The sequence below is a fragment of the Anomaloglossus baeobatrachus genome, unplaced genomic scaffold, assembly GCF_048569485.1.
Source record: "Anomaloglossus baeobatrachus isolate aAnoBae1 unplaced genomic scaffold, aAnoBae1.hap1 Scaffold_3466, whole genome shotgun sequence".
Taxonomy (NCBI): Eukaryota; Metazoa; Chordata; class Amphibia; order Anura; family Aromobatidae; genus Anomaloglossus; species Anomaloglossus baeobatrachus.
Genome location: NW_027442831.1, coordinates 41,268 through 65,540, shown reverse-complemented (window position 1 = coordinate 65,540; position 24,273 = coordinate 41,268). Strand labels below are relative to the sequence as shown.

The window sequence follows — 24,273 nt, the reverse complement described above, 5'->3', positions numbered from 1 at the left end:
CAGAGTTGGTCAAGTTGAGTGGAGATGAGTTTGCTATTTGGCACAGCTTTTGCATCAATAAAGCAAGTAAAAGGTGTGAAAGATAAAAAAAAGGGTGAAAGTGTGAAAAGTGAATTGGCCAAATTGAGGTGCATATAAAGTTTTTGCTTTCTTTCAATTCACTAATGGGGCTCATTTGAATCAGGTGAATTGAGTTCTGCTTTTGGAAACTGGGTTAAGAAGGGGTGCACCGGTCCTGGAGGTACTGCAATACCAGGTCAATGCGTGGAGTGGACAGAGCAAGATTTTTTCCATCTCCTTGTTCTAAAAATCCATTTAATATATGGTCCCCAGAGAGGGGACGTATCAGATATTAAACTGATAAGAACAGATTTAATTTTTTTTTTTTTCTGTTTATCAGTAGGACTTCAAAATAACAAAGGTGATCGCCTCCCGTTGCCTGGGAACCGTCCAGGCACAAGAGGGCTATGTGTCACCAGAAGGCGCACACACTTCCTCAAGGCCGGCAGACGTGCAATCCCAGGCACCTTCCAGTACCGACCAAGGTAGCGTCCTCCGAAACTACACTTGATCTTAGCCAAAAGGCCGAGAAGCTATAACCCGAATTGGTTACGGCCTTGAGTGGCACCCTGGCCTATACCGGACACATCTTAGGGAGAGGGAGACAAACCCACGCCTACAGAAGACATTTTGTCACCCAAGCCAACCCTTGAAAAGGCTGTTTTGCAGAGCAAAAACAAGAAGAATGATGCTTTTTGCAGCCGCCGCCCACTGCAATTAATCTGAATAACTCCTCCTCCTCCAAGCACCTCCCCTCCCCCTTGCAGTCTTTCCAATTCATGATACAAAAAGACGGACGGACAGGACAGGACAGGACAGGCTGCCTGACTTTCCGTCACTGCCACCCTTTGCCATCCTTGCCCGTAGAAAGCCCTTTCATCATCCCCAAACCCTAATCTTTTCCCTTCCCTTCCCAGCTGCGTCTCACTCCCTTTCATTAGGAAGTGAGCGCAGCCTTTTCTCCGTTCTGCACATGCGCGACGTTAAACACAAATGCGCAGGCGTGCGTTCCATTAGCCTCACTGCATTCCACTCCCATACAGGAAGTGGGCGCAGCTATTACTACGGTCGCACATAAAAGAACCCACGGCCACCACTGCACACAGCTGACTCCACCACAGGACACCCACTTCTACACCAACGCAGGTAAGACAGGATCGGCACCTCTATGCTCCCGTTACAATCAGGCTCAGTCACCATGTGATAACGCTCTCAACTCTTTAGTTGCAGGCTCCCCTTGCTTCACCTCCACTGGCTGTGCTGCCATTTCCTCTCCCACCTGGAAGGTATACTTTATTCCACTATTTTCCTGTTTCTCTCTTCCCCCTTTTCCCATAACCTACTTTTATCTGCATTTGTGGGGTATCTATATGCTATTTACATCATAGTTTTATTCATTAATATGGAAGGGAAGAGTGCCCATGAGAGTGTTGAACTGCGGAGAGCAAGAGATTAAGCTGCTCCGATTTGCCACCATTGATAAGCTGTTCTCAGTAGATACACATGCTATCCAAACAGCAGCATCCACCATTGCTTCAGCCCACCCATTCAGTGACAGCTCACCAAGTCAGCCAGAGGAGTGGTGTAAGGAATTACACGTAGGCACTGACTCCACACCTTCACATCACAAGAAGGGGGTCTACAGGCTAGTGCAAGAATACGAGCAAGTCTTCAGCAAACATCCGCTAGACTTTTGAAGAATAAAAGGGGTCAAACACTACATCCCCACAAGTGCACACCCACCCATCAAAGAGAGATATAAGCCAAAACTACCTGCACATTACCAGTGTACCAAGGACATGTTGAGCAACATGAAGGAGGCTGGGGTTATCCGTGACAGTTGTAGCCTCTGGGCAGCTCCGTTGGTCCTGTTAAAGAAGAAGGACAGCACCACTCCCCTGTATTGAGGAATAGCTAGCTGCATTGAGAACTGCAAATTATTTTTCTACCCTTGATCTCACTAGTCGCTATTGGCAAGTGTCCGTTGCTGAGGCAGACCGGGAGAAGACCGCCTTTGCCACCCCGATGGGTCTCTGCGAGTTCAAAAGCATGCCCTTCGAGCTGTGCAATTTGCCAGGAACCTTCCAGAGGCTGATGGAATGCTGCTTGGGACACCGAAACTTTGAAACGGTACTGCTATACCTTTATGATGTTATTGTTTATTCTAAAGCAAACAAGATTTTAGGGTGTATAAAAAGGGAGATTAGATCCGGTGATCCCAACGTATTGTTAACCCTCTATAAATCACTTGTAAGGCCACATCTGGAATATGGGGTAAAGTCCTGAGCAGGTTGATAACCATTGGTTTGAGCATGGTAGGGTGTAGTGCGCATCTTCCTGCATCGGTAAAAGCTGCAGAAGTCCTTGAAGATTTCCGCTTCAAAGGCAGTGCCTTGATCTGTGAGGACTCTCTCTGAGTAGCCATGAGGTCTGCATAAGTGTGCTTGGAAGACCTTCGCTGCAGTATGGGCCATTAGATCTTTGACTTGTACCACAACCATAAATCTCGAGTAGTTGTCTACCATCGTAAGTGCATACGTGAGCTCGCCTCGATATTCTGCAACAAAACTCCCTTTTTCGATTTCAGTTTCAGCAAACACTCCTCTTCCTGTAGAAAATATTTATCATTACCTAAGACAGTCATTCTAATGCATGACAATATTAAGGCAATTTAGTTAAAACTTGTTTTAACTCACCTTTAAGGGGATTGATGTATTTCATGGTCAATCCAGGTTTGTCAGTGATGGCACTGACATAATGTATGGCGTCTTTTTCGGGCGTTATCCTTTGCCTTTTCATTGTGAAAATCCAGTTGCCTATATCAAAGCAAATTCTACTACTTGTAAAGTATGCAGAAAATGAAATGTAGAACATATAACATCAACTGCTTAGGAACGCATCATAGGTTAGTACTTAAAAGGATATTGTCATGTTCTAGTCATAATGCAAGCTGGACATTTTTCATGTTACCCTGTAATCGCCGGCCTGTTCTAATGCTCACAAGCCAAGATATAGGCTCAGCTGCTAAGGCTTCCCTCTGCCTTCTGAATGAAACTTGAATATGTCTGGCTCACTGTGTATATAGCAGGTGCTCAGAAAAAATAAGAGTCAATTCAATAGAAATAGCTCTGGCACACTATAGTGATCAATAACGTAAGAAAAGAACTCTTGGAATGCTGAAAATTCTTTATTTGTGCAAAAGGATAATTCATCCAACGTTTCGACCTTGTTTTTAGGTCTTTATCAAGGATAAAGTTATCTAAGATCATAAAGGGTTACAAAACCATATAAACACGTAATTAGTACATAGTACAACATAACAGTACAATATATTGCTACTTGAGAGTACAATGGGTCAAATAACCATGATGCACATACAAAAAATTTTTCCAAAGCCATAGTGAAAACATTTGTACTGAGGAAAGAAAATTTCCACATGACCTATCTGGAGAAACATTCTGGATCAAACAACCAAAAATAGTCAAGCAGGTAAATACACACCTATATGGATAACAGGATGATATGTGTTCAATTGTATAGCGTCATTGCCATTAAGGTACAAATGGAAAACTTGCAATCCTATATAGTGAAGGAAATGAACACATATCATATCAAAGAACACAGGAACATGGGTGTGAGAAAAACCTCAATGTTTATACTTTGTTCTTTATAATGGTGTGAACATGTATATGTCTCAGTACCTTATGCACTTGAGAATTCTAGTGAGTAGATGATGAAAGCCTATTTCAGAACTGGAATCGGTAAATAATTGTAGGTGGAATCTAAATGAAAAGATGGTACAAGTGTTATCATGACACGTGGGCTATAACACAATGGACCGTGTGACAAAGAAGAAAGGAGAGAAAGAAGAGGAAGAAAATGCAACTACCTGTAACATTACGTGATAGTCACTGGTAAGTATCACTTGACAATTCAAGTGAAAAAGGATTCCTTTATTAAAGGGTTCTCAGTCGCCTCAGGATCATGAAATACTAGGGTAAATGATATGAGAATGGGTAAGAAGCACCACTAAAGGAAATATGAGATGCAGGACATATATCTATAAACCCCTGAACTACATGATAGAAATAAAAAGAAGAAAAAAGAAAAAAAAGAAGAAAGAAGAAGAACACATAGAATGCGGAAAGAGAATGGGTACAACTACCTGAGTTACTGCAGGGAGGCCCCTGGTTGGTATTGTGAGGGTTAGTGGAATTCCTTCACTGAAGGGTTCTCAGTTGCCTCAGGTTCGTGAAAAATGCTATAGACAAATAATGCCCGGAGAAAAGGGGTTCATATACAGCGAATAATGGTAATACAAGGTACATGTGTCACATGTAATAGTATATATATATATATTGTACTAAGCTCTACACCAGAAATAGAAAGTAGTCCCTCTGCCTTCTGTCTAGGTGCCCTGAGTTATGTCCTGTAAACTGTCACAGCGACCCAGACACACATGTGTAGTAGGGGAATATCCCTGCTGAGATGCCAGTGCTAGAGCACACGTTTGCTGTGGAGTTGAACGCTATGTGAGCAGTTCTTACCTTCAATGAGCAGAAGTCTCTTTTTTCAGATTTCAATATCTCTGTGGGTATCTGGCAGAAATATGGAATACTCTTTACTGCTAAGACCCTGTACACCACTCCCACTAAAGGGGGCTTTACACGCTGCGACATCGCTAATGCGGAGTCGTTGGGGTCACGGAATTTGTGACGCACATCCGGCCGCATTAGCGATGTTGCTGCGTGTGACACCGATGAGCGATTTTGCATCGTTGCAAAAACGTGCAAAATCGCTCATCGGTGACATGGGTCTCCATTCTCGATTATCGTTACTGCAGCAGTAACGATGTAGTTCGTCGCTCCTGCGGCAGCACACATTGCTCCGTGTGACACCGCAGAAACGAGGAACCTCTCCTTACCTGCCTCAAAGCCGCTATGAGGAAGGAAGGAGGTGGGCGGGATGTTCCGGCCACTCATCTCCGCCCCTCCACTGCTATTGGGCGGTCGCTCAGTGACGTTGCTGTGACGCCGCACGAACCGCCCCCTTAGAAAGGAGGCGGTTCGCCGGTCACAGCGACGTCGCCGGGCAGGTAAGTATGTGTGACTGGTTCTGTTCGGTGTTGTGCAGCATGGGCAGCAATTTGCCCGTGTCGCGCAACAGATGGGGGCGGGTACCCACACTAGCGATATCAGGACCGATATCGCAGTGTGTAAAGTAGCCTTTAGTCACATGACCAAGACTGTATCTGTGTCCCTACAACACACTTGAGACAAATGTGTGTGTGAGCCTGCATTGTGGGGTATATATAATATATTATAGAGCTGGGAAGGATCATTCTAAGCAGTGAGCTGTTCCAGTATTTGTAGGAAAATACCCAGTAGAAGCCTCAAACACAGCACCAATACCTCCCATCAGTATCCCACCACAGTGCCATGTAACCCATGCCCTACACTCCCATCTACACCAATACTATACAGGCACAAACTAGTATATCTGACTAAAAACCCCCAAAATATGAAGAACGGCCTATAGTTGAGTGTGGATATAAAATCTATGTGAGCAGAGCTAGAATAGAAATCACTGATCGCATTGAAGTCATTCTGACCATAAATCACCATGATATCAAGGTGAGGAGTTGTGTGTTACTGCTGGGAGGAAAGGGTTAACAGTGGAATATTAAGGTGCATTTCTGTGTGCAGTGTTACTAGTCAATGTACAAATTGTCTCTCCAGTAAAGGAGACAAACTCTAGCACAGCGCCACCTATTGGAAGTAGCGATCCTAAAAGTCACAAGTGGATTTTCAACAATCCATTGCAATATGACTCAGGATATATAAGCCAGATCAGAATCCCAATTTGCAGACACGGTGTTTCGGGGTGCTTGCCCCTCGTCAGTGCAAAGTATGGGGGTGTCAATGTAGTCATTGTAACAATTCAGTATGAGCTGCTCTTGGTGCCGGGGGAGGGAGATGCTCTCCTGAGCAAGATAGATGGGGAATGAACATGATATCTATATAGTGTAAGGCAGGGGGTCTCAAACTCGGCTGGGTGTATGGGCCGCACAGAGGAAAAAAATAATGTGGGGGGCTGCATTCTTTGCAGGACAAAGTGACATTTTTATTGGTACCATATATATATTTTTTTTTCACACACCTTTGGATGACTGATTTTCAACATTTTTCACTTGTTTATTATAACAAATGTGCACATTCTTTGGTTAAATCTAAAAAAAAAAAATTGATGTTAAAAAAAAGTTATGCCTTATTTTGTTTTTTTTACAGTTTATCCCTTTCTTTTAACTAATAGTGTTACAATTATGACGCTAGCGTTTTGTGAAGGGAATGCTTTGCCTACTTCCGTGACTATGGCCTTCCAGAACTGCTGCATTTTGGCTGACCTCTCCGCCTCGGGAATAAGAGACATAAAGTTCTCCTTGTAGCGTGGGTCTAACAGTGTTACCAACCAGTAATGATTGTCGGCCAAGATGTTCTTAACGCGAGGGTCACGAGACAGGCAGCTTACCATAAAGTCATCCATGTGCGCCAGACTCTTAACAGCCATCACTTCAATATCCAGACCAACACGATGACTGAACATGCTGTCCTCCTCCTTCTCCTCCTCCTCCTCCTCATCTACCCTGTCCTCTGGCCAGCCACGCTGAACTGAGCATATGACTGGTATGCATGTCATATCCTCAATTTGGTCGGAGAGTTGCTCCATGTCTTCATCTTCCTCCTCGTCATAGTCCTCCACTGCACGTTGTGATGAGACGAGGCTGGGCTGTGTGTTATCACCCACACCCACTACTGTTTCTTGCTCCAACTCATCGTGTTCCGCCTGCAATGCATCATGTTTGGTTTTGAGCAGAGACCGTTTTAGAAGGCAGAGAAGCGGTATGGTGACGCTAATAATGGCGTCATCGCCGCTCACCATCTTGGTGGAGTCCTCAAAGTTTTGGAGGATGGTACATAGGTCGGACATCCATCTCCACTCCTCAGGTGTTATGTGTGGAGTTTGACCCATTTCCCGATGGCTTAGGTGATGCAGGTACTCAACAACTGCCCTCTTCTGCTCACATATCCTGATCAACATGTGCAGAGTTGAATTCCAATGCGTGGGGACATCACACACCAGTCTGTGAGCCGGAAGATGCAAATGACGCTGAAAGCCGGCAAGGCCGGCTGAAGCAGTAGGTGACTTTCGAAAATGTGCAGACAGGCGGCGAACTTTTACCAGCAGATCAGACAGCTCTGGGTATGAGTTTAGAAACCGCTGAACCACGAGGTTGAGCACATGGGCCACGCATGGAACATGTGTCAGCTGGCCTCGCCTCAAAGCCGCCACCAGGTTCCGGCCATTGTCACACACAACCTTTCCTGGCTTTAGGTTCAGAGGTGTGAGCCAGTGATCTGCATGCTGTTTTAGAGCTGTCCACACCTCTTCTGCATTGTGGGGTTTGTCACCTATGCAGATTAGCTGCAGCACAGCCTGTTGCCGCTTCGCCGAGGCAGTGCTGCAGTGCTTCCAGCTTGGGACTGGTGTGGAGGGTAAAGTGGATGAGGATGCGCAGGAGGAGGAGGAGGCTGAAGAGCATGACATTCCGGAGCTGTAGAGTGTGGGTGAAACCCTGACTGAGGTAGGGCCTGCAAACCTTGGTGTGGGAAGGACTTGTTCCGTTCCTCGCTCAAACTGGGTCCCAGCTGGGCTGGGCTGGGTCCCTACCCGGCTGGGTAGGGCGTTGTGGGGGGTTTGTCTATCTCCGTTTGAGGTGAGTTTGTTTAAGTTAGCCTTTTCTTTGGCGTTTTTTGGAGCCCTGCGGGTTGGGGAGTTGGTATCGCCCAGTAAGGCGTTCCCCGGGGGCTTGGATTGGGGTGACATTATGTCAGTGGAAAACGGAGTTGAATTTTGGATTAGGAAATCGAAAACTGATCAGAGAGGTGTGGGTAGACTAGTCCGTTTGGGGATGGTTGTGGCATCTGATATGTGCCCGTTCAAGTGTCTCGGGAATTTTCAACAGATCCGTCCGAAGGTGGATGGCCCCTTATTACATATATCTTTTTATCGAGATACCAATTTGTGAGTGTTTTTAGGGCATGTTTGAAGTCGTTGGGGTTAGATCCGAAGTCTTTCGGATTGGGGCAGCGACGGAGGCCTCTATATGCGGCCTACCGGAGGAGACAGTTAAGCAGATTGGTAGGTGGAAGTCGCAGCGCTTTAAGTCGTATGTACGTCCCCAGGTGGTTGTTGGCAATTGAGGGGAAAAGGGGGGGGGTATTAGGGTATTAGGGTAGCAATGGGGGGGGTGAGAGTGTGTGTTTTTTGTCAATTTGGTTTGGTGAGGCAATAAAATGGTGTCGTCTGTACATTTTGTATTGCAGAAGCACCCCCCCTTCCTTCCCTGGTCTGGATCCTTGGCCACTCTTATGTGTATTGGGGAGCCCGACGAGCGGACGCGAGATGGAACTGGAGACAGCTAGGTTTTGAGAAGGACCTGGCTCTCGTGCGATGGCTCGGTGTTCGGGGGTTAGGGTGCAGGAGGTGCATAGATACGCCCGGTTGGACAGACCTCCTGACATCTTAGTGTTGCATGCCGGGGGGAATGATTTGGGTGGGCGTCCTTTTCGAATCTTGATAAAGGACATCAAACATGATTTGTTACGGTTATGGGCGTCGTTTCCAGGTCTAACGATAGTCTGGTCAGAGATAGTAGCGAGAAAGAGTTGGCAGAAAGCGCGGTCAGTTGACAGGTTGAACAAGGCGCGGGCGAAGGTTAATAGGGCGATCTCGAAGTTTGTTAGTCGGAACGGGGGTATAGCAATACGGCATGTTGAGTTGGAAAGGACGGAAGAGGAATTTTGGTTGGCTGACGGGGTACACCTTAATGCGGTGGGAACTGACTTATGGGCTCTTGGCTTGCAGGGAGGTATTGAGAGGGCCCTTTGCTTGCGGGGGGTCTCAGGCACTTGAAGGGTTTCAAGGTGCCTTCGTTGTGGTGTTGTTTATTGGTGGGTCCTTGAAGTTGGTTTAAAATTGGTTCGGGGATTCATCCGGGTATGGATCCCCTCATTGGCAGAATTGATGGTCCCCTGGTGATTTTGGGGGGGAACCCCGACGGGGTATGTCGGGGCCCCTGGGGGTGTGGTTGGGGTTGACGGAGGATTAACCCTTATAATTTGGTGCTCCTGAGCCAGTGTGGGTAACGGCTGGGAGCAAGTTGAGGTTTTTTATTGCTCGGTTATGGGAATCACCAGGGTTTTGGTAGCTTCAAGGACCTTACCGCATTGCAAATTTAATTGGTTATGTATTCTTGTTAATAAAATGGCTGCTATGGCCAAAATTATCCAAAGATAAATTTGTGTCTGTGTAATTACTTTTAAATAAGAAATGGGAATGGAGGTGTGGGGTATGAAAGGAAGACCGGAGTCAACAATTCCAGGGTCAAGCATGTTTATTTGCGTAAGCTTCGTTCCAGGGTAGAAAGGGTAAGAGTGCCTTTCAGAATTCGAAGTGGTCAGACTGTACGGACCACCAAGAACTGCAGGAGAGCTTGAACATCTTCCCATGGATTTGCGACATCCTCCCTCATCAGTTACGTAGGTAAGCAGGTTCTCAGCATTGCAGCCCATTTGTTGTCTTAAGTTAGTTAAGCGGGGTTAACTAACCTGTCAGTTCAGCCTCAGGTCTAAAGCAGAGGCCTGGACTCCACTCCTTACTCCTCACTCCACAACTCTCCTTAAAAACAACTGACTCCTTTTTCCTGCCCCGGGGTCTCCAGACCCCTAGGTGGGCGTTTCCTTCCGTCTGGTCCTGCCCACTGGTGTGCCTGTCTTTCCCTAGGGGAGGTGACTAGGGTTTTCTGGTTGGCTTTGTGTGACTTAGGTGAGGGAAGTTGTTATGCGGGGGCCTATGTGTGACTATCTGCAGTGTCAGGGCGTCACATATGTATGTGTGTATGTCTGCTAAAGGAATCCGCACCGTCATATTTACAAACACAAAATTTTGCAGACACCTCATGTGACTCAGGGAACGTTGTAGACTATGTTTTAACAGGAATATTTAACCTTTACAGTTACTCTCCAAAAAACCTGCCTCCATTAAACTGAATGGAGGTGGGAGCTGCAAGTTATTAATAGCAGCTGTGATTGGTTGCTATAGGAACAAAGGACATTCATAGTATAAGAAGCTTATGTGTGAGATAATATGATGTCAGTGGGGAGACAGATAGAGAGAGACAGACACAGACTGAGAGACAAACAGACAGAGACAGATAGGCATAGACAGACAGGGAAAGAGACAGAGACAAACAGACAGAGGCAGACAGGGAAAGAGACAGACAGAGATAGACAGGGAAAAAAGGCAGACAGACAGAGACAGAGAAAGAGACAGAGGCAGATAGGGAAACAGACAAAGACAAACATACAGAGACAGGCAGGAGAAAAGGCAGACCGACAGGGAAACAGACAGACAGGGGAAGAGACAGACAGAGAGAGACAGACAGATAGAGACAGACAAAGAAATACAGAGATAGACAGGGAAAGAGACAAACGGGGAATGAGTCAGACAGAGAGAGACAAAGAGAGACAGGCAGAGAGAGACAGGGAAAGAGACAGACAGGGGAAGAGACAGACAGAGACAGACAAAGAAATACAGAGACAGACAGGGGAAGAGACAGACAGGGGAAGAGACAGACAGGGGAAGAGACAGACAGACAGGGAAAGAGACAGACCTGGAAAAGAGACAGACCTGGAAAAGAGACAGACAGACATAGAAACAGACAGCCACAAAGAGAGAAAGACAGACAGACACAGAGAGACAGACAGAGATAGAGAGACAGAGAGACATGGATAGAGATAGAGACACACAGAGACAGACAGATGACAGAGACTGGGAGAGAGACAGACAGAAGCATAAATCCCTAACTAAAACTTAACATTTAATGATAGTTTTAAAAGGTAAAAAAACACAAATCATGTAAATAGCATGACTCTCTTCTGTGCATAGAGTCAAAATTTTGTGTTTGTAAATATGACGGTGCGGATTCCTTTAGCAGACATACACACATACATATGTGACGCCCTGACACTGCAGGTAGTCACACATAGGCCCCCGCATAACAACTTCCCTCACCTAAGTCACACAAAGCCAACCAGAAAACCCTAGTCACCTCCCCCAGGGAAAGACAGGCACACCAGTGGGCAGGACCAGACGGAAGGAAACGCCCACCTAAGGGTCTGGAGACCCCGGGGCAGGAAAAAGGAGTCAGTTGTTTTTAAGGAGAGTTGTGGAGTGAGGAGTAAGGAGTGGAGTCCAGGCCTCTGCTTTAGACCTGAGGCTGAACTGACAGGTTAGTTAACCCCGCTTAACTAACTTAAGACAACAAATGGGCTGCAATGCTGAGAACCTGCTTACCTACGTAACTGATGAGGGAGGATGTCGCACATCCATGGGAAGATGTTCAAGCTCTCCTGCAGTTCTTGGTGGTCCGTACAGTCCGACCACTTCGAATTCTGAAAGGCACTCTTACCCTTTCTACCCTGGAACGAAGCTTACGCAAATAAACATGCTTGACCCTGGAATTGTTGACTCCGGTCTTCCTTTCATACCCCACACCTCCATTCCCATTTCTTATTTAAAAGTAATTACACAGACACAAATTTATCTTTGGATAATTTTGGCCATAGCAGCCATTTTATTAACAAGAATACATAACCAATAAAATTTGCAATGTGGTAAGGTCCTTGAAGCTACCAAAACCCTGGTGATTCCCATAACCGAGCAATAAAAAACCTCAACTTGCTCCCAGCCGTTACCCACACTGACTCAGTAGCACCAAATGGTTAGGGTTAATCCTCCGTCAACCCCAACCACACCCCCAGGGGCCCCGACATACCCCGTCGGGGTTCCCCCCCAAAATCACTAGGGGACCATCAATTCTGCCAATGAGGGGATCCATACCCGGATGAATCCCCGAACCAATTTTAAACCAACTTCAAGGACCCACCAATAAACAACACCACAACGAAGGCACCTTGAAACCCTTCAAGTGCCTGAGACCCCCCGCAAGCAAAGGGCCCTCTCAATACCTCCCTGCAAGCCAAGAGCCCATAAGTCAGTTCCCACCGCATTAAGGTGTACCCCGTCAGCCAACCAAAATTCCTCTTCCGTCCTTTCCAACTCAACATGCCGTATTGCTATACCCCCGTTCCGACTAACAAACTTCGAGATCGCCCTATTAACCTTCGCCCGCGCCTTGTTCAACCTGTCAACTGACCGCGCTTTCTGCCAACTCTTTCTCGCTACTATCTCCGACCAGACTATCGTTAGACCTGGAAACGACACCCATAACCGTAACAAATCATGTTTGATGTCCGTTATCAAGATTCGAAAAGGACGCCCACCCAAATCATTCCCCCCGGCATGCAACACTAAGATGTCAGGAGGTCTGTCCAACCGGGCGTATCTATGCACCTCCTGCAACACCCTGTTCCACCCTAACCCCCGAACACCGAGCCATCGCACGAGAGCCAGGTCCTTCTCAAAACCTAGCTGTCTCCCGTTCCATCTCGCGTCCGCTCGTCGGGCTCCCCAATACACATAAGAGTGGCCAAGGATCCAGACCAGGGAAGGAAGGGGGGGTGCTTCTGCAATACAAAATGTACAGACGACACCATTTTATTGCCTCACCAAACCAAATTGACAAAAAACACACACTCTCACCCCCCCATTGCTACCCTAATACCCCCCCCTTTTCCCCTCAATTGCCAACAACCACCTGGGGACGTACATACGACTTAAAGCGCTGCGACTTCCACCTACCAATCTGCTTAACTGTCTCCTCCGGTAGGCCGCATATAGAGGCCTCCTTCGCTGCCCCAATCCGAAAGACTTCGGATCTAACCCCAACGACTTCAAACATGCCCTAAAAACACTCACAAATTGGTATCTCGATAAAAAGGACCCATCCTCGTGACATAATAAGGGGCCATCCACCTTCGGACGGATCTGTTGAAAATTCCCGAGACACTTGAACGGGCACATATCAGCAATGCGTGGGGACATCACACACCAGTCTGTGAGCCGGAAGATGCAAATGACGCTGAAAGCCGGCAAGGCCGGCTGAAGCAGTAGGTGACTTTCGAAAATGTGCAGACAGGCGGCGAACTTTTACCAGCAGATCAGACAGCTCTGGGTATGAGTTTAGAAACCGCTGAACCACGAGGTTGAGCACATGGGCCACGCATGGAACATGTGTCAGCTGGCCTCGCCTCAAAGCCGCCACCAGGTTCCGGCCATTGTCACACACAACCTTTCCTGGCTTTAGGTTCAGAGGTGTGAGCCAGTGATCTGCATGCTGTTTTAGAGCTGTCCACACCTCTTCTGCATTGTGGGGTTTGTCACCTATGCAGATTAGCTGCAGCACAGCCTGTTGCCGCTTCGCCGAGGCAGTGCTGCAGTGCTTCCAGCTTGGGACTGGTGTGGAGGGTAAAGTACTGATGGGGTGGGTGTCTGTGTGGCCCAATTTTTGGAAAAAAGGGAGACTCCGCTTGGAGTAACCCTTGCTTGCTGTGTTTTTAAAAGAAGCCAAGATGAACAGAGCTGGGATCAGGAAAGACTTTGCTACCTACCCCGGTGTCATCCTGGGGACGGTTAATTATGGCGTATTTTTGATTTTGCTTGATGCAAATCAAAACATCCTGTTTGCAACTAGGGCCCAAGTGCTGCCACTGATGGGGTGGGTGTCTGTGTGGCCCAATTTTTGGAAAAAAGGGAGACTCCGCTTGGAGTAACCCTTGCTTGCTGTGTTTTTAAAATAAGCCAAGATGAACAGAGCTGGGATCAGGAAAGACTTTGCTACCTACCCCGGTGTCATCCTGGGGACGGTTAAGAATAGCGTATTTTTGAATGTGCTTGATGCAAATGTAGCTGTGAAGTGTACAACTGGGGCACAACTGCTGCCACTGAAGGGGTGGGTGTGTGTGGGGCCCAATTTTTGGAAAAAAGGGAGACTCCTCTTGGAGTCACCTTGCGGTGTTTTACATGATTTTAGAATGGCGTGCCATGCCTATATCTGTGTGTCCTCCTCTTTTTCCTTGTCCAGCTGTTTTGTTTTCGCATGAGTATATGTCCTTGTCACTTTCCCATGTGTTTGTGTTGTGTTGTGAGTTGTTTGTCACCTTTTGGACACCTTTGAGGGTGTTTTCTAGGTGTTTTACTGTGTTTGTGATTGCCTGCCATTGTTTCCTATTGGCTCGAGTTCGGTTCGTCGAACGTTCGACGAGCCGAACTCGAACGGGAGCTCCGTTCGGCGAACCGACCTCGAGCCGAACCGGGACCGGTTCGCTCATCTCTACTCCTGGACATACCTACCCCGGTGTCATCCTGGGGACGGTTAAGAATAGCGTATTTTTGAATGTGCTTGATGCAAATGTAGCTGTGAAGTGTACAACTGGGGCACAACTGCTGCCACTGAAGGGGTGGGTGTGTGTGGGGCCCAATTTTTGGAAAAAAGGGAGACTCCGCTTGGAGTAACCCTTGCTTGCTGTGTTTTTAAAAGAAGCCAAGATGAACAGAGCTGGGATCAGGAAAGACTTTGCTACCTACCCCGGTGTCATCCTGGGGACGGTTAATTATGGCGTATTTTTGAATGTGCTTGATGCAAATCAAAACATCCTGTTTGCAACTAGGGCCCAAGTGCTGCCACTGATGGGGTGGGTGTCTGTGTGGCCCAATTTTTGGAAAAAAGGGAGACTCCGCTTGGAGTAACCCTTGCTTGCTGTGTTTTTAAAAGAAGCCAAGATGAACAGAGCTGGGATCAGGAAAGACTTTGCTACCTACCCCGGTGTCATCCTGGGGACGGTTAAGAATAGCGTATTTTTGAATGTGCTTGATGCAAATGTAGCTGTGAAGTGTACAACTGGGGCACAACTGCTGCCACTGAAGGGGTGGGTGTGTGTGGGGCCCAATTTTTGGAAAAAAGGGAGACTCCGCTTGGAGTAACCCTTGCTTGCTGTGTTTTTAAAAGAAGCCAAGATGAACAGAGCTGGGATCAGGAAAGACTTTGCTACCTACCCCGGTGTCATCCTGGGGACGGTTAATTATGGCGTATTTTTGAATGTGCTTGATGCAAATCAAAACATCCTGTTTGCAACTAGGGCCCAAGTGCTGCCACTGATGGGGTGGGTGTCTGTGTGGCCCAATTTTTGGAAAAAAGGGAGACTCCGCTTGGAGTAACCCTTGCTTGCTGTGTTTTTAAAAGAAGCCAAGATGAACAGAGCTGGGATCAGGAAAGACTTTGCTACCTACCCCGGTGTCATCCTGGGGACGGTTAATTATGGCGTATTTTTGAATGTGCTTGATGCAAATCAAAACATCCTGTTTGCAACTAGGGCCCAAGTGCTGCCACTGATGGGGTGGGTGTCTGTGTGGCCCAATTTTTGGAAAAAAGGGAGACTCCGCTTGGAGTAACCCTTGCTTGCTGTGTTTTTAAAAGAAGCCAAGATGAACAGAGCTGGGATCAGGAAAGACTTTGCTACCTACCCCGGTGTCATCCTGGGGACGGTTAAGAATAGCGTATTTTTGAATGTGCTTGATGCAAATGTAGCTGTGAAGTGTACAACTGGGGCACAACTGCTGCCACTGAAGGGGTGGGTGTGTGTGGGGCCCAATTTTTGGAAAAAAGGGAGACTCCGCTTGGAGTAACCCTTGCTTGCTGTGTTTTTATAAGAAGCCAAGATGAACAGAGCTGGGATCAGGAAAGACTTTGCTACCTACCCCGGTGTCATCCTGGGGACGGTTAATTATGGCGTATTTTTGAATGTGCTTGATGCAAATCAAAACATCCTGTTTGCAACTAGGGCCCAAGTGCTGCCACTGATGGGGTGGGTGTCTGTGTGGCCCAATTTTTGGAAAAAAGGGAGACTCCGCTTGGAGTAACCCTTGCTTGCTGTGTTTTTAAAAGAAGCCAAGATGAACAGAGCTGGGATCAGGAAAGACTTTGCTACCTACCCCGGTGTCATCCTGGGGACGGTTAATTATGGCGTATTTTTGAATGTGCTTGATGCAAATCAAAACATCCTGTTTGCAACTAGGGCCCAAGTGCTGCCACTGATGGGGTGGGTGTCTGTGTGGCCCAATTTTTGGAAAAAAGGGAGACTCCGCTTGGAGTAACCCTTGCTTGCTGTGTTTTTAAAAGAAGCCAAGATGAACAGAGCTGGGATCAGGAAAGACTTTGCTACCTACCCCGGTGTCATCCTGGGGACGGTTAATTATGGCGAATTTTGGAATGTGCTTGATGCAAATCAAAACATCCTGTTTGCAACTAGGGCCCAAGTGCTGCCACTGATGGGGTGGGTGTCTGTGTGGCCCAATTTTTGGAAAAAAGGGAGACTCCGCTTGGAGTAACCCTTGCTTGCTGTGTTTTTAAAAGAAGCCAAGATGAACAAGTCATGGGTCAGCAAAGACTTTATCTACCTACCCCGGTGTCATCCTGGGGACGGATAAGAATGGCGTATTTTTGAATGTGCTTGATGCAAATCAAAACATCCTGTTTGCAACTAGGGCCCAAGTGCTGCCACTGATGGGGTGGGTGTCTGTGTGGCCCAATTTTTGGAAAAAAGGGAGACTCCGCTTGGAGTAACCCTTGCTTGCTGTGTTTTTAAAAGAAGCCAAGATGAACAGAGCTGGGATCAGGAAAGACTTTGCTACCTACCCCGGTGTCATCCTGGGGACGGTTAATTATGGCGTATTTTTGAATGTGCTTGATGCAAATCAAAACATCCTGTTTGCAACTAGGGCCCAAGTGCTGCCACTGATGGGGTGGGTGTCTGTGTGGCCCAATTTTTGGAAAAAAGGGAGACTCCGCTTGGAGTAACCCTTGCTTGCTGTGTTTTTAAAAGAAGCCAAGATGAACAGAGCTGGGATCAGGAAAGACTTTGCTACCTACCCCGGTGTCATCCTGGGGACGGTTAATTATGGCGTATTTTTGAATGTGCTTGATGCAAATCAAAACATCCTGTTTGCAACTAGGGCCCAAGTGCTGCCACTGATGGGGTGGGTGTCTGTGTGGCCCAATTTTTGGAAAAAAGGGAGACTCCGCTTGGAGTAACCCTTGCTTGCTGTGTTTTTAAAAGAAGCCAAGATGAACAAGTCATGGTCAGCAAAAACTTTATCTACCTACCCCGGTGTCATCCTGGGGACGGATAAGAATGGCGTATTTTTGAATGTGCTTGAAGCCAAGATGAACAGAGCTGGGATCAGGAAAGACTTTGCTACCTACCCCGGTGTCATCCTGGGGACGGTTAAGAATAGCGTATTTTTGAATGTGCTTGATGCAAATGTAGCTGTGAAGTGTACAACTGGGGCACAACTGCTGCCACTGAATGGGTGGGTGTGTGTGGGGCCCAATTTTTGGAAAAAAGGGAGACTCCGCTTGGAGTCACCTTGCGGTGTTTTACATGATTTTAGAATGGCGTGCCATGCCTATATCTGTGTGTCCTCCTCTTTTTCCTTGTCCAGCTGTTTTGTTTTCGCATGAGTATATGTCCTTGTCACTTTCCCATGTGTTTGTGTTGTGTTGTGAGTTGTTTGTCACCTTTTGGACACCTTTGAGGGTGTTTTCTAGGTGTTTTACTGTGTTTGTGATTGCCTGCCATTGTTTCCTATTGGCTCGAGTTCGGTTCGTCGAACGTTCGACGAGCCGAACTCGAACGGGAGCTCCGTTCGGCGAACCGACCTCGAGCCAAACCGGGACCGGTTCGCTCATCTCTACTCCTGGACATAGCATTCGAATTACCAGGTCCCTGAAGGCTGAAATGCGTAGTGGCCGGAAATCATGAACAATTACAATGGGCGTATGTGCTGTAGATCCTGCGTCAGTTGTAGCTTGGAACTTTGTCTTTTCACGGATTTGCCCGTCTCTCATGGTGTTGGGCTATTTTCGGATCAAAATGGTGTGTCCCTCCTTGGCCCGTATCATGGGTTATTTCAGGGGCAAATTTAACTCTCTTAGCACTTTTCTCCTTAATTGTGGCCGTTGAATTGTTGGGTCAAGGTCTATCCAACCAGCATATTTGTTGTTTTTCAGACAATTTAGGGCTCGTGCATAGTAATAATAACACAGGTTTCCAAGGGTAAAAATTTTTGAAAGATGTGATTTTTTTCATACTTTTGATCATTGGACTCAGTAAAAATATTGAAAAAATATCATCACGTACAGTTTTTTCACAAACACTGATTCTATAGGTGTTAGGGCCAGGTGGACGGGCAGACCCAGGAGGTGGATCCACTGGGCCGAACACCTTAATGAAGGCAAGGGGTCCGGTAGCCGGAGCACTACGGGTAGCAGGACAGTCCGTGCAAAAGAGTGGAATGGAGAAGTCCCTGGGACCACGGAGTCACTGATGGTAGTCCGGGTGACGGAGCTCAGGTTCGGAGGCCGAGATGTCAGGCAGAGTCCGGAACCGATGGAGCGAGAGGACGGGTCACCACAGGGATCAGAGATGGTACGGACTGACGGGATGGCAGATAGTCAGCGTTCGGGGTTCGGGAATCGGCAGGACCGGATGGCGAGGCAGGAGCGGCTCTAGAAGAGAGATAGGTAAGTATATCACAGAGACACAAGGAGACCTGACTCCTAGCTTAGGAAACACGAAGAACAGGCCCCGCCCACTTGGACATTAAACCCCTTTATACCCTGTACCTGTGTGTTCAATTTCCTGTCAGTGGACGCTGGCCCTTTAAGAGAGGGTCAATGACCGCGCGCGCGCCCTAATGCGCATGCGCGAGGCCCGGGTGCCAGAAGCCAGGGCAGGGAGCGGTGTATAGGAAGCAGGGGAGCCGGCCTGGAGCAGGGCTGCCGACGGGCGCCGGGAGTGGGGACCGGGCCGCCTGGGGACCGCAGGTGGTGGAGGCTGGAGACCGTGGAGCGGGGGATGTCTGCCAGAGGAGCCGGGGAGCGAAGCAGGGAAGCCGGGGAGCGTGGCAGGTGAGCCGGGGGGCAGAGCAGGGGACCCGGAGAGCGTGACAATAGGTTTCCAAAAGGTTAGAATTCTGAAAAGATTCCCTCCATACTTTTCTGAAGATGGTGCTCTAGTGTATTCAAGCGATGTTCCTGTGCTGATGGAAAATGTAACATTAAGTACAATGTGAGCGAGTGGAGACACGTCATTGTTTCATCCAAAAAGTCTGAAAGCTGTGCTACTGCTCAATGGCAGTAAGTATTCTTCAGTGTGTGTAGGGCATGTGTCGCGGGCAGAGGGGCCACGCACGCTACGCTCGGGTTCGGGGACTTCTGCTGCTGCTGCTGCTCGGTGGCTCGAGCGGAGGGCCAGATCCGGGGACTCGAGCAGCGCTCCTCGCCCACGAGTGAAAAGGGGGTGGTTTGTTTGGGGAGATAGTTAGTGACGTCACCCACAGGTCGTGGTGATAATGGGCACCACCACTGCTGGTGACGGGGATCCCGGGAGCGATGGCAGGGAGCAGCTAGGATGTTGGTTCCCCCTCCGTGGGTAGGGGTTGGTGATCCCGGGGCCCGGTGGCGGTACGGGGAGGCTGGATGGCTGGGGTGTACGTACCGAGGGAGCCCGTTTGCCCGCAGGCGCTGGCCCTTGGATCTCTAGCCTATGGCGGTGGCTTTTTATCCTCACGGTGTGGACGGTTGCCTTCTGTCGGGTCTTGGGTGTTAGGGAACCCCTGGGATTCCGGTCACTCTCGGATTTGACCATTGTCGGCGGCTCCTAGCCTGGTCAGGGTCCAATGGCCCTGCCTTTGTGCTTGGTACAGATCCGCTCACCGGTTCAGTTCCCTTCGGGTCACCGCCCGTCCCCGATCCTACGGTTCAGCTGACTTGTACCACCTCCTGCAGACGGCCACCACCGTCTGCCGACCTTGCTGACAGTGCCTGGGCTCCTACCCAGACACTAACAGTTTCTGTCCTCTCACTTTCCACTACAAAACTAAACTAACTGCTTTTTCCCGCCTCCAGGCCTGTGAACTCCTCGGTGGGTGGGGCCAACCGCCTGGCTCCGCCCCACCTGGTGTGGACATCAGACCCTGGAGGAGGCAACAAGGATTTTGTGTGACTGATGTAGACTATCCAGGGGAGGGGGTGTGTGTGATTTTGTGTTTGTGACTACCTGGCTAGTCCAGGGCGTCACACATGCTATGCACTTGGAAGAAAGCTGTGAGAATTTAGACTTTATTCTCAAGAAACTTAACTACAAGGAGCATGGATGGTCAATATGTGGTGGTCTAAAAATGTTCTCATTGCTTCTTGGGCAGCAAGGAGGATATATTAAATACCCATGCTGTTCTGCCTCATGGCAGCCTGCTAATAGTCATTCATTAAAATTTCTGTTACAACCCCTAGAGGTCATTGTTATTCTTTTGAATTGCTGAGTTTCCCTTTAAGCTAAATGTATTCTGGGTAAGGAATGCCTCCCTGAGCTGAGAAGAAGCCTGCAGCCATTTTCTCTTTGGATTTGTCAGGAAAGGACATGCCGACTTACCTCTCTGTACATTCACCCCTGCCTAGTGTAATCCGGTGAGCAAAGCAAATTACATGTGTTAGTGATAGAATCCTAGATGGAAGAGTGTAGTAAATGCATTGTACATTGTACTTCTACACCTTTAGTGTCATCCCTGTCTTGTTTGTCTAGATAAGATTTCTATGTATTGCAGATGCAGTGACCTTTCACCTACATTCTCGTAAGAACTGCATCTCATGTACTGTTATGCTATGTTAACTCTGTATTAACACTGTACTGACTGTAATCATTTTCTTGTTATAGTTTTTACCCGTATAAAACAGTATCTTGGATATACCGTATTCTGTCTTCAACTGCATCTTGGATATTCCTATATTCACTGTATATTCCATGTATACTGCAATCACGTTCACGTTACCAGCTAATAAATCAAGGCTATTGAACTCCACAGTCTGTTTATTTGAAATGTGAACTAGGGTTTAGCTGTATGCTAGAGATTCACAGCATTACGTAAAAGAAGGCAGAACACATGCTTTTTGTGTGAATTGGAAAGCCAGGTTAGGACTCTTCACTGGAGCAAAAAAAATTGGCCAACAAGAACATCTTTGTAACCGGGACTCAAGAACATTGTTGCATAAAGCTTAGTTGATCCCACCTAAAGTTCTCTTGCCACCACTCCACTGTAAGCTTGGACTGATGAAGCTGTTTGTGAAAGCGCTACTGAAAGAAGGAGAGATGTTTAAGTACCTGTGTACCAAGTTTCAGGGACTGTCAGAATCAAGTCTGAAGGAAGGTGTGATGCCCTGGCAAAACCAGGTAGTTACAGATAGGCCCCCGCACAACACCTTTCCTCACTTAGGAAACACACAGCCGACCTGAAACCCTAGTCACCTAGGACCCTGAAGCCAGGACCGAAAACAGCGGCCTAGCTAATTAAATGATTGAGGGCAGGATTATAGGTCCTATCCCACCTAAAGTCCCTCAAAGAAGACAACAGCCCACTGATAGGGATAAGGCCACCGCCAGGGCCCTTAGATCCCACGGGCCAGCGCCTGCGGGCACGGCTCCTTAGGCCATATCCAGCCGGGAGCGGACTCCTGAGTTCCAGACCAGGCAGTCCACCATACACAAAAACAAGTGCAGAGTAAAGGACAGCGACCACCAGCCTGGGTGGGGGACCTGAATGCAACCGGCCGGGGCGGCAGGCCACCAGCACCTTTGGTTTACCGAAAGACTCGTGTGATTCATTTACTGTGAGTAACCAAACATCCCCCTGCTTGCTCAGGCGCGCCGGCCCTTGCCATCACCATACCCTGCACAAAGACACTGGGCCCCGGGGCAATCATCCCTACACACGGAGGGGTTAACATCCAGCTGCCACTACATCTCTCCCGGGTATCCCATAACGGCAGCGGTGGTGTCCCACCTCACCACACACCGTTGGTGGCGTCACAAACTTAATACGGCCTAGCCCATACATCTACATTCCTCCTTTTATTCGACATGTCCGCGAGACCCCCGGGTCGAGCCACTCTCTTAGAAGGTCTGGATCCGACCAACGGCGGCTGCTGGCACAGGGGCAGCACAAAAGCATTTTTGTGGGTTCGGATATTCAGAAACCCATGAATGAAGGATGACGTGTTTTAAACAATAATGAAAACTGTTGAAAAAAGGGCTTGGGACTCTTTGAAAGAAGCAATAAATACGTTTCTAGGTAACAACAAAGAATCAAAATTTAAGTCCATCGTGGAGAACATGCTGAAACGTTTCAAAGCCTTGGGTTGTCTAATGAATTTGAAGTTACATTTTTTACATTCCTATTTGGACTACTTGTCTGAAAACCTTGGTGCTGGTGGGAAGAACAAGAAGGTTTTCATCGGAATATCAAGGAGATGGAACGACGATACCAAAGTAAATGAAACGTGAACATGATTGCCGGATGCTTCACAGAGAAGATCCACAGGCCTTCTATAAGAGAAAAGGGGGATCTAGAGAAAAGGAAAAAGTGCAAGAATAAATTTCTAATAAAGTTGCAGAATGACTGTACAATAAATAAATGTATTTTATATATAAAATTGTGAATATTTTTGGTTACAATAAGTATTTTTCTTGTTCATGTCACTTGTATGTAACTTCACACATGGATTGTACAAAATCAATATTTGATGGTTAAAAAAAAATATTTATTTTTTTTTTTAAATCAGGACATTAGAAAACATAATAATCAGTCACTGGATTTGAAGTTTCATAAACCAAAATTTTACATAGCTGTGTAATTTGTCGGGCACCCACCGACAATAGAATAGCGCCAGATTTAGGAAGCTGGCTGAGGTCTGCAAAGTCTGTAGCCAGGTGACAAAATTGTCCAACCTGGGTTTCTTCCTTAAGTAGTCTCTGGTATGATGATATGGTATAATCCTGGTAGCCGGAGTCGAAATCCCTAGATTGCGGTTATGATCTCCAATCGGAATTGGAGCCCCTAGATTGAAGCCATGTAGCCAAGTGATCCTCTAGTTGAAGCCAAAGTCCCTAGACCGAGTCCACAAGGCATCCTGGTTCTGATCCCCTAGCCAGCTCCTAAGAGCTTAGACTAGATCATGCAACATCCATCAACAACCTGGTGACTCCAAGAAGTCCCCTTTTATAGCCATAACCTTCCCTTAGGATATACTGTGCCCTTATCAGATTGGTTGTACAAGGTTGCTTCTCTTATTGGATGGATTTCAAGCTGCATGGATAATGTTCATTTAAATGATGTGGATAGAAAGACTGAAGATATCTACATGTAGTCTGAAATCCATCATGAATCAATACTATTTTACACAGTCATAAGCAGCCCATGGGCATTCACCTGCATTCAAACCAATAACAGCTCATAGACCAGACAATCCATCTACCACTGGACCAAAGACAGGAAGTTAAATCCACTGCCTGCGGTAACCAACTTAATCCTATAGGCTACTCACACAACAAACCCAACAGAAAGGAAAAAAACATGGCTTCGATTATCCATCCAATGAAAACGCATAACCATTGTGAGCCATTGGACAATGCAATTGGACACTTGGTGACATGGTGCACGGCCCAATGAATCAAGTCTTTACTTCATATTCACGGTTTAAGCCCTTGGGTTCTAATATGCCCAGAGTACATATCCAGAAAGATTCTCTTTCTTTGAGCTAAACACAAGTCAACAATACATTGTAAGCAGATTCTATTACCAGTCCCACACCATTTTGTGACGCATAATCACACAGTGATCCAATTAAGATTCCAAGTCATCGAACATGTCCAAGCCATACGCAGAGGAGGCAATAGAATTAGGAAGCTCAAAGAAAGGGAATCTTTCTGGATATATACTCTGGGCACATTGGAACCCAAAGGCTTAAACCATGAATATGAAGTACAGACTTGATTCATTGGGCCATGCATGGACATAATGGACATAATTCTAATAGGCAGGACAGGTAATAAGGAGCACAAGTTATATGCTAAAATGTGTTGTGTGACAAGACAGACACAGGAAAGGACATGATAACAGGTGTAGGGACCAACAAGGTGAGACAAGGGGTATCAGGATAGGGTCAAGTAGGTATGAATGTAGTAATGGGGCAGGCATAGAGAATTGTATGTGAATGTGAATTACAATAAATCACTAAGGAAAGGAATATGTGAGTGTGTGCCTAATGTAAACTAATATTGTACTGGCAAAATTATAGATGGA

The 24,273-nt window shown here is 47.2% G+C and overlaps 1 pseudogene; it reads right to left on the bottom strand.

The window, feature by feature from the left end:
- Window positions 1–219: 219 nt before the first annotated feature.
- Window positions 220–426, bottom strand: LOC142272171 (U2 spliceosomal RNA; annotated as a pseudogene).
- Window positions 427–24,273: the final 23,847 nt, after the last annotated feature.